General features: G+C 48.3%; 1 long non-coding RNA gene across 3 annotated transcripts; it reads right to left on the bottom strand.

Annotated features, from left to right (window-relative positions):
• Positions 1–1,080: 1,080 nt before the first annotated feature.
• LOC149324778 (uncharacterized) lies at positions 1,081–7,644 on the bottom strand. Of its 3 annotated transcripts, none has more exons than XR_016286702.1 (4): positions 7,319–7,644; positions 6,344–6,536; positions 5,476–5,674; positions 1,081–1,422 (listed from the first exon to the last, which is right to left on the bottom strand). It is a non-coding gene; the product is annotated as an uncharacterized LOC149324778 (long non-coding RNA). The 3 variants fall into 3 exon arrangements; XR_016286703.1 differs by having other exon boundaries at positions 7,325–7,644; XR_016286701.1 differs by lacking the exon at positions 5,476–5,674.
• Positions 7,645–8,263: the final 619 nt, after the last annotated feature.

Below are 8,263 nucleotides of genomic sequence, written 5' to 3'. Positions count from 1 at the left end.
TGAGATGTCATATATTGATTGTTTTTCGAATAAACGGCAGTTGAAGACAAGCGTCTGTCCTGTGTATTTGTGTTCTTGTCCCGTGTGTTTACTAAGCGCTAGCAAATATGATTTCGAACGCTTTCCAACTAGCCCAAGTTTCCGCCTTAATACTGTATATGAAGCGACTTAGGCCCTGCGTGCTGTGCGATGTAACTGCACGTTAGAGATCCCCAGGGGGTCGAAATTATCCAGAGATCTCCACTACGGCACCTCTTTCTTCCTTTCTTTTTTCGTTCTCTCCTTTATTCCTTCCCTACAGCGCGGTTCGGACGACAACAGAGATATGTGAGAAGGTACTGCGTCATTTGCTTTCCTCAAAAAAAGTTTTAGACCGCAGCTCTTTGGCGCCCGTTTCTGCGTTTCACGGCGTCGACGTCGTCATTGTCCGTTGTAACCAGCAGTGGACACCTTAGTCCCGCGTTAAGATGCAAAACCAATGGAGCGGGAGCTTGGAAAGCAGAGGGTGAAATTGGTAAATTGGTTTGGGAGGAAAGTAAATGGCACGGTATCTGTCTCACACATATCGGCGAACACCTGAGCCAGAGGGAAGGCCCATAACCGGCCTCTTGGAACAGTGGAGAGCAACACTCTCAGCCTATGCTTAGCTAGTCTTGAAAACAAGAATTGAACGATAACAGTCCTGGCACTATCAGCGACGCGCTATTCGCGCTTTGCGTTCAGTCCTGCCATGATCTGCGAGTCAGTGCTGTGTATACATCATGACCTGTAACTACATCTGCTCTACAGAAACGGCGCAAAAATTGCAAATGAACTGCGTGAGCTACGCTGTAATAAGCTTACCTTTGCGTAAAAATGTGTTATGCTGGATTATTCCCACTCCAACAGAAGAAGAAAATCTTCACAGGGATGTTTTCCCTACGTTGGAACATGGTCCATATTGACAAAATAACATTATCATCATGCATATTGCGCTTGTGTGCGGTTATTCGCTTTGCACGATGCGTTAAAACACCGCAGCACTGTGGGGCTAAGTTTGCCATCTGATGTCATCCACAATACAAACTATAGAAACGTTGCTTCGTTTCAGTACGTTATTTATTAATGCAATAATTGGACATGAAATATATGAACTACAATATAAAAAATGGCAGCGATAAAAAGCAGGCCTCTAGCGAGACCTGAAGTTTTACGGCAGCCCTCCGTTAATCAGAAATCAGAGAGAAGCAGGCGCCCCTTTCTCGGACGGCACACTGGATAGTCGAGGTGGCATGGGACGATGGCATTCAGCAAGAATGCGACAAACTGCCGCAGATCCTGGTCTAGGTCCACCGGGCCGTCCACCTCGGATCTAAGCACAGCCACTTATGCCGCCGTGCCTCTGGCCCAACTTATGCTCCGTCAGCCTGCCCATGGTCGCACCTGCGTAGCATGGGGGAAAAGGCAGCGCTCTCCGTGTGATGGCTCGGGGAACGAACTATGGCCCCCCTACGAGAGCAAAACTGGAGACATCCTCAGCGTTGACTTTGGAATATATCGTCATTGACACTGACCGGTGTACAAGACCTGCCACACCTGGCGGGAAGGCTTTATCGCGCTGCTCTGCGTCTGGCCTCTTACACTGTCGATGTAACACGTACAGCCTTTGTCAAAAGTTTCGAGCCCATGGGGTTTGCTTCTAAGCACTCTTGTGGCGCTCCTGTAGTACTAATGGAAGTCCTACCCATCGGAGGGAGCAGGACCAGAAATCTTCTTACCTTCAGCAGACTTGGGACGCTGAGGACGCATTACGAGCAAAGCAATGTGGCCCAGAAGCAGACCCCCTGGGCTCTAAACTTTTGACAAAGGCTGTACGCGGCTGGCGCTCAGTAAGTCACTTAACGAGGCGCTCCAGAATTCTCTACAAGTGTCGTCTACCACGTATACAAACATGAAGTCATCCATTAAGATTCTGACGTAGTATCAGAAGGCGTGCTGATATGTTTAGACCCCGTTTTTGCCATGTGATCTGCTTCAATGATCACTTATTATCCTGCTTAGCTATTGAACTTGCATGTTTGACGTTTGATGCATGTTTGAATGCTGCCCAGACTTTTCAGCGTTTTGTTGAAAAAGTACTACGTGGCTTGGCGTGCTGCTTTGCCTATCTTGACGACATTGTCGCCAACAGCCCTACGGCATCGGCCCACAAGCTCCACCTGCGTAAAGTGCTTGCAAGACTCAGCCGCTTTGGTCTTGTGGTCAACGGACCTAAAAGCGAGTTCGGCGTTGCAGAGTTGGACTTTCTCGGCCATCGCGTCAATGGCAATGACATTCGCCCGTTACCGGCCCTTGTCACCGCCATCAGTCAGTATCCCCGGCCCACCACCACACGACAATTGCGCGAATTTCTTGGCCTCGCCAACTATTATCGGCGCTTCATTCGTCGCTGCGCCGCAATACTGCAGCCTCTCCGTGTCCTGGAAAATTCTTCGAACCCTCGCCACCCACGCCTGCTGACTTCTCGAATTACGCCTACCGCTTATGTAGCGCTATGAGCACTGTCGTTCCACCACGTCACGCCAGTATTCTCGTCGTGTCCACGTCCCCTCTGACCTTCAGCGGTGCACTCGCGTCTTTGTTCGCCACTACGCCGTACGCCCGCCCTTAAGATCACCGTACGAGGTCCCTACCAAGTGCTCTTGCGTGCTCCTAAGCACTTTCTCCTGCTCATCAACGGCCGGGAGGACACAATCTCAGTTGACAGCCTTAAACCTGCTCACCCTGACACCGACGTCATCGCAAACTGTGTCGCCGCATTCCCTCCCGACCGTGCCAGTCCTCGGCGTGTACGATTTTCGCCAAGAGTATCCGCTTTTCGGCATTCAAACCTCGCTCATGGCTTCATCGCTAGAGGGGGGGCCCTATAGGGTGCCATCACGGTCCGGCCGCAGAAGACGACGACAGTCCCAGTACGCCTGTCAAGCACGCGCAGACTGGATTAGGTGGCTGCTTAGCTGCAAGCCCGGCGGCACGCTGTTCCGTTCCCGCCTGGCTGAGCACGTCCAGCCGAATATATTTGTGGAGACCCGCCGACGTCTGGCGGCCACGATTCGTCTCCACAAAAACATTGGTGGTTCAATTTTTGGATGCCTGCCTCTCTCCTAGTATATGCACGCTTCTCAGTAAAGTGAAGGAATAACAGTTGGCCGAGCTCTTATGCTCTGTACATGCGATGAGTAGTCACCCAATTCCAAGTTCTCGCTTAAGCTGTAACAGAGTACCTGATCATGAATTTTCTGAGAAGCGCTACGTTCAAGTAAAAGCGCCATGTCAGAAGGTGTGTTCGACTTTTTCAAGCTGAAGTCACAAACATTTCCCATGCATTCCATGCGAGATAAGCGACACAGTAATGGAAAGCTGGTGCACATCGTGTCCCCCGTGTGTTCCCGATGGTACTGAGGATAGAAACCCGCACCCCCGCCCCCCTACACACACACACACACATGATTGGCGGATGCTCAAACCATCAGGCCGCCGCTGCAATACTGCTCCGGAAGCTTCTGATCCCCTGTGATTAATTTGGCAGCCGAGTGACGTTTACTTCAGCGCAAATTGGGCCCCGATCCGAGCGATTTTTCATGATAACTTTTGTGCGACGTCACGAGCTGCAAGCACGCTCCTAAAATATCAAGCTCGTTTAGGTCATTTCAGATAATCATCGAGTTACTAATTCGATCAATCACAGCCGCCATTTAACCCATTCAACGCGCACACGAGAGGTTTTGCGAGGGTATACATTAAATATGCCCTCGATTGGTCACTCTCTTCCTTTCGTCGAATCTTCGTTCCGGAGTTCTTTTTTTTTTTGCTCATGAATTTTACAGTTATATTTATTATTATTTTGTAAAACTATCTGGAGCTACTACAACAAGGAGGTCCAAAATACAACCTGCTATTTAAATAAAAAGGTTTGAGAAAGCTCAGCAGTTCCAGCTCCAATTTCCAGGACAGCTTCAGATTTCTCAAATTACTGACAGTCAAGATCATATGATAAAAAGGCATGGAGGGAAACTGACAGCAGCTAAAACGCAAAATCAAAAGTTGCAAAACCTATCGGGATACTAGCATTAACAGATCTCCACATCAACTAGGAGTGCCCTTGATATGTAGACTTAAAATCCGCATTCCTGTCGACAAAGTTATCAAAGCGTCGCTGCGGTTTAGTTATCTACTATAATTATTACTTTACAACGTCCCTATCACAGTCAAAGCGCTTATATATATTATGCTCCTGGGGATGCGCAAACACCTGTAAGGTTCAAAGACGTAATTTTGTTCGGTCACAAGATGGTCAAAGTAACCGATACCATTTTTGCCGTTCCTTTATGTGTGTATTTTTACGAAGTGATAACATACTTGCTGCAGTTCACTTTAGTTTTGTATTCAGGTATACTTTTCTGAAGTCTTTTGTATCGAAGTGCACAGTAATCATTATAACCCACGGTCGTTAAAGGGTAATGGAGTGGATATCAAGAGAAGGCAAGCGCAGCAGTGGGCGCCAGAAATATAGGTTGATGGACCATTTAAACACTAAAACCAAAACTGCAAGATCCTGGGTGAGAGATAGGCTAAAGCTAGCCTTGCTGATAGTCCTTGAATACGTAGACACCTTTTTTAAGACGTTAATCGCTTCTGCCTGTATTTCCCCTCCACGAACTGATATTATTTTGTTTTAGCGCTGGCGTTTCATTTCACGCTGATGACACATATAGAGTGGTACGGATCACGCTGTATAAATGGCGTCCATGAGTGCCCCCGTTTCTAGCGTAACCTTTCGTTAAACTGATTTCTATGCTGTGTTACGGACTGTGCAGACCACCTCAAAAAGCTCCGCAATTTTCTTGACTCGCGAGCTCGAAGAAAGGGAGTAATTGAAGCAAACTCTCACGGGAAGCTCAAGACTGCCTCCCTTCCCTCCCCTCGCACTGCTGACACGTGACACGGCCTCTAGCGATTTGCAACTTGGTCAAGTACCGGACGCCAGCGGCAGAGCTACACTTTGCAATGCGGGGAAGCGGTATTGTCTGGAATGCATGAAATGTAGAACATAAGCGGGAACCTCGATTTTTCAATTACTGAGCACACCTTTTTAATCAGTTTTCAAAGTATCGACTTCACACCATGTCAACATTGTTGGCAATGTATTGCAAAAAAAGGATCAAAATGAGCATCGGCGAACTCATCACTCAATGCCCGTTGTGCTTCCATACACTCTTGTATACGCTCTCGTTGATTTTTGTAGTGCAAACTATCTCGAAGCTGCTGCGGCTTATAAACGAATTCCTATCATGAGTGTGTTTCTGTGTTTGCACCCGCTTTACGTACTACTTCATTTGGTGGCTGAGCTCCAATGGGCTAAGCCGGTGTTTGCAGAAGCGGCCTCCGGATATCGCAACTCATCCGACCTTGTTTTACGAGATTCGCGTTTCTTACCAGCACCGATTTCAGGCCTCATCGGGGCGGGTGCTGCCCGTTCTGGCACACTGCGACCATGTAGGCTGGTTGCTGTGGGTGTAGAGTTTCGCACGGCGGCTCGTGTAGCAGGTCAGCCTTCGCCTGGTGGACACGGCGTCTGCGCTCGGCGAACGAGGGCCACGGACGATCGCCACTGCCGCCCAGGGAGAGCGAGTGGCTGCAAAGGTTAGCGCGATTGTTTCATAGTAGTCAGTTAAAGTTAGTCAGAGTGGCTATGCACGGCAGTAGAAGGTTGGCTTCGTTAGATAAATACCATCAAGTCACACAACCGGTCTCAATCCCTTCTAGCCCGCTGCTTACCGTCAAAGCTTTCAGTTACTTTGCCACATAAGCGCTAACTACATGACTGAAACAAATATGCACTCGGTCTGGATAATTTTCTTTACGTGCTTTTCGCACCGACAATGAAATTTTTGAAGTAGTCCACGTGGGGGGCTTGAATGAAATTTTATCGTTGGGCAAAGGTTGTCGCGTACGCTCTTGCGCTGGAAACGAAATGTCAAGATCATTTCTCTTGCGGTCTGTGTTTTCCCTTAATATTCAAGTTTCAGAATTCAACTTGCTGCTACAAGCCAACGTGATTGTTGGTATCAGAAAAAGAAAAAGTCGCGGTTTGGATGGCGTTACGAGAAACGTGCACAATTAACTGACTTTCCACACATACCCATATTCGAGGACAACTTTCATTCAAATATTTTATTATAGTAAAAATTTTATTCTGACTTCATATAGGCGCTCAAGCTGGCAATGTATGCCTGCTATGTACGAGTCATCAACCGAAAGGCCACGTTATGTTTACCAGCGTGATGATCGACCTGTGCCTCACCAATGTGTTTAGTGCCGTTTCCATCCATGGCGCCCTTGCATGTGTTATTGGGTTCCTTGCTCGCAGCGTTCGCCGCCAGTTGGAAAAAAGGCACCGTCTCCTGGATGCAGTTTCTGATCTTTCCTCGGCGTTGCGGCGCTCTTCCATTCTCTCGCCAAGCCTCCACCTCATTGGCCATTGCTCCTAGCTTCATCTGAAGAAATAAACGGAAGCAAAGGCTTACGTGAAAAGGCCAGGTCCATAGGTGTTATGTCTGCTGTGATCAGCACATTTGCTTCGACACATCTCAGCACACAAGTTTATCATTAATATTGATTAATTAGGGTGTGCAGGCTATGACACTAATAACGCCCTCACTTGCTGGTTTTGCGTCCAGGACACACTTACATCGGCGCTGCACGGCAACTATTGCTATTTAGATTGAATTGTAAGTGCCAATATGCTTGCCTTCTCTCGCTCGCCGTTTTGGTGTTAAAACCTTTGCAATGACGGAACCTGTATCGTGCATTTAAGTCATCACCGTTTCCCTGCCCTGCCACGCTGGCGCAGTGTTTATTGCGCTCGGCTGCTCACCGAAAAGACGCCCATTGAAACCCGGGCGCGGCGGCTGGAATTTCTTTGGAGGAGAAATTCTAGAGGCCCGTGTACTATGCGATGTCACTGCACGTTAAAGAATACCAGGAAGTCGGAATTCCATGAGCCGTTCACTACCGCGTCCCGCACAGCCTGAGGTCGCTTTGAGACGCTAAACTCCCATAAACCTACACGTACACTGCCGAGTTAAGGCAGCAATTTTTCGTCAAAATTAATTGGCACTTTTAAATCTTTACGCCGCAATGCGCTCGAATTAAACGGAAGTCATTTCCGTCTCAGGCGTAGCAGAGCCTACAGCGACTCGCCGATCTGCAATGCGTGTTACGTTAAAACCCACATGGGAAAAAAAAAACTGACCATAATGGCTTGGAACAGACTTACCCTTACCCTGCGCCTTCCTCCTTGCGGGCAATGAAGCGACAGTCGCAGCAGGGAAGTCCGGTTCCAGCGGCGTTCGTACGGATGTCTTCGTGCCGTTTCACGCTGCACACCGAAATAACGTCAGGCTGCTCAAAACCAGTTAAACACAGATACGCGATGCGAGGTGGGCACTACACCTATTAACGAGAAAACATTCTCAGCTGGAAGAGGTGGTCGTCCAGCGGCCGGAAGAACGCAGGAGGATTGCGCCTGTTCCTGAATCGTACGCGCGAAGCGCTTGTGGCCAACACCCCTTGTATGGTCCGCGCTCGTGACGAACGCGCTGCTCGAAGTAAATTGGTAAATTGGTTCTTGAGGAAAGGAAATCGCAGTATCTGTCTCAGATATCTCGGTGGACGCCTGAACCACGCTGTAAGGGAGGTAAGGGAGGAAGGTAGGAGTGAAAGAAGAAAGAGAGAAAGCCAGTGGAAAAATTTGGGAAGTTGGAGGTCTCCACTTCTGCACCTCTCTGTCTCTCTCTCTCTTCACTCCCACCTTCCTCTCTGCCATACGTTACGGTTCAGGTGTCCACCTAAATAATTCAGGCATTTACTGCGGCATTTCCTTTCCTAAAAATCAAATTTACTAATTTACACTTGCCATAATTATTTTATAAATTAAACATTTTTCTATGTCTCTCTCTCTTAGGGTCAAGCTTCGTCTTTAAGTGTGGCATCGTCTGGCAGCGTCTGGCAGCGCTGCGAGGGAGCCTAAGGAACGCCACTGCCGATACGGCGAGACGCCTTGCTAGTTGGACAAACCGAAAATTTGTTTTTTGAGGAAAGGAAATGACGCAGAAACGGTCTCGTCGTGGTGGAAACCCCAAACCCGCATTTAAGCCAATGGAAAAACTGAAAATTGGTTTTGAAGAGAGGAAATAACGCAGTTACTGCCTCACCTATCTCG

This window comes from Amblyomma mixtum, unplaced genomic scaffold (assembly GCF_055824585.1).
Source record: "Amblyomma mixtum isolate Tamu unplaced genomic scaffold, ASM5582458v1 scaffold_172, whole genome shotgun sequence".
NCBI classification, from domain to species: domain Eukaryota; kingdom Metazoa; phylum Arthropoda; class Arachnida; order Ixodida; family Ixodidae; genus Amblyomma; species Amblyomma mixtum.
This window is presented reverse-complemented; position numbering and strand designations above follow the sequence as displayed.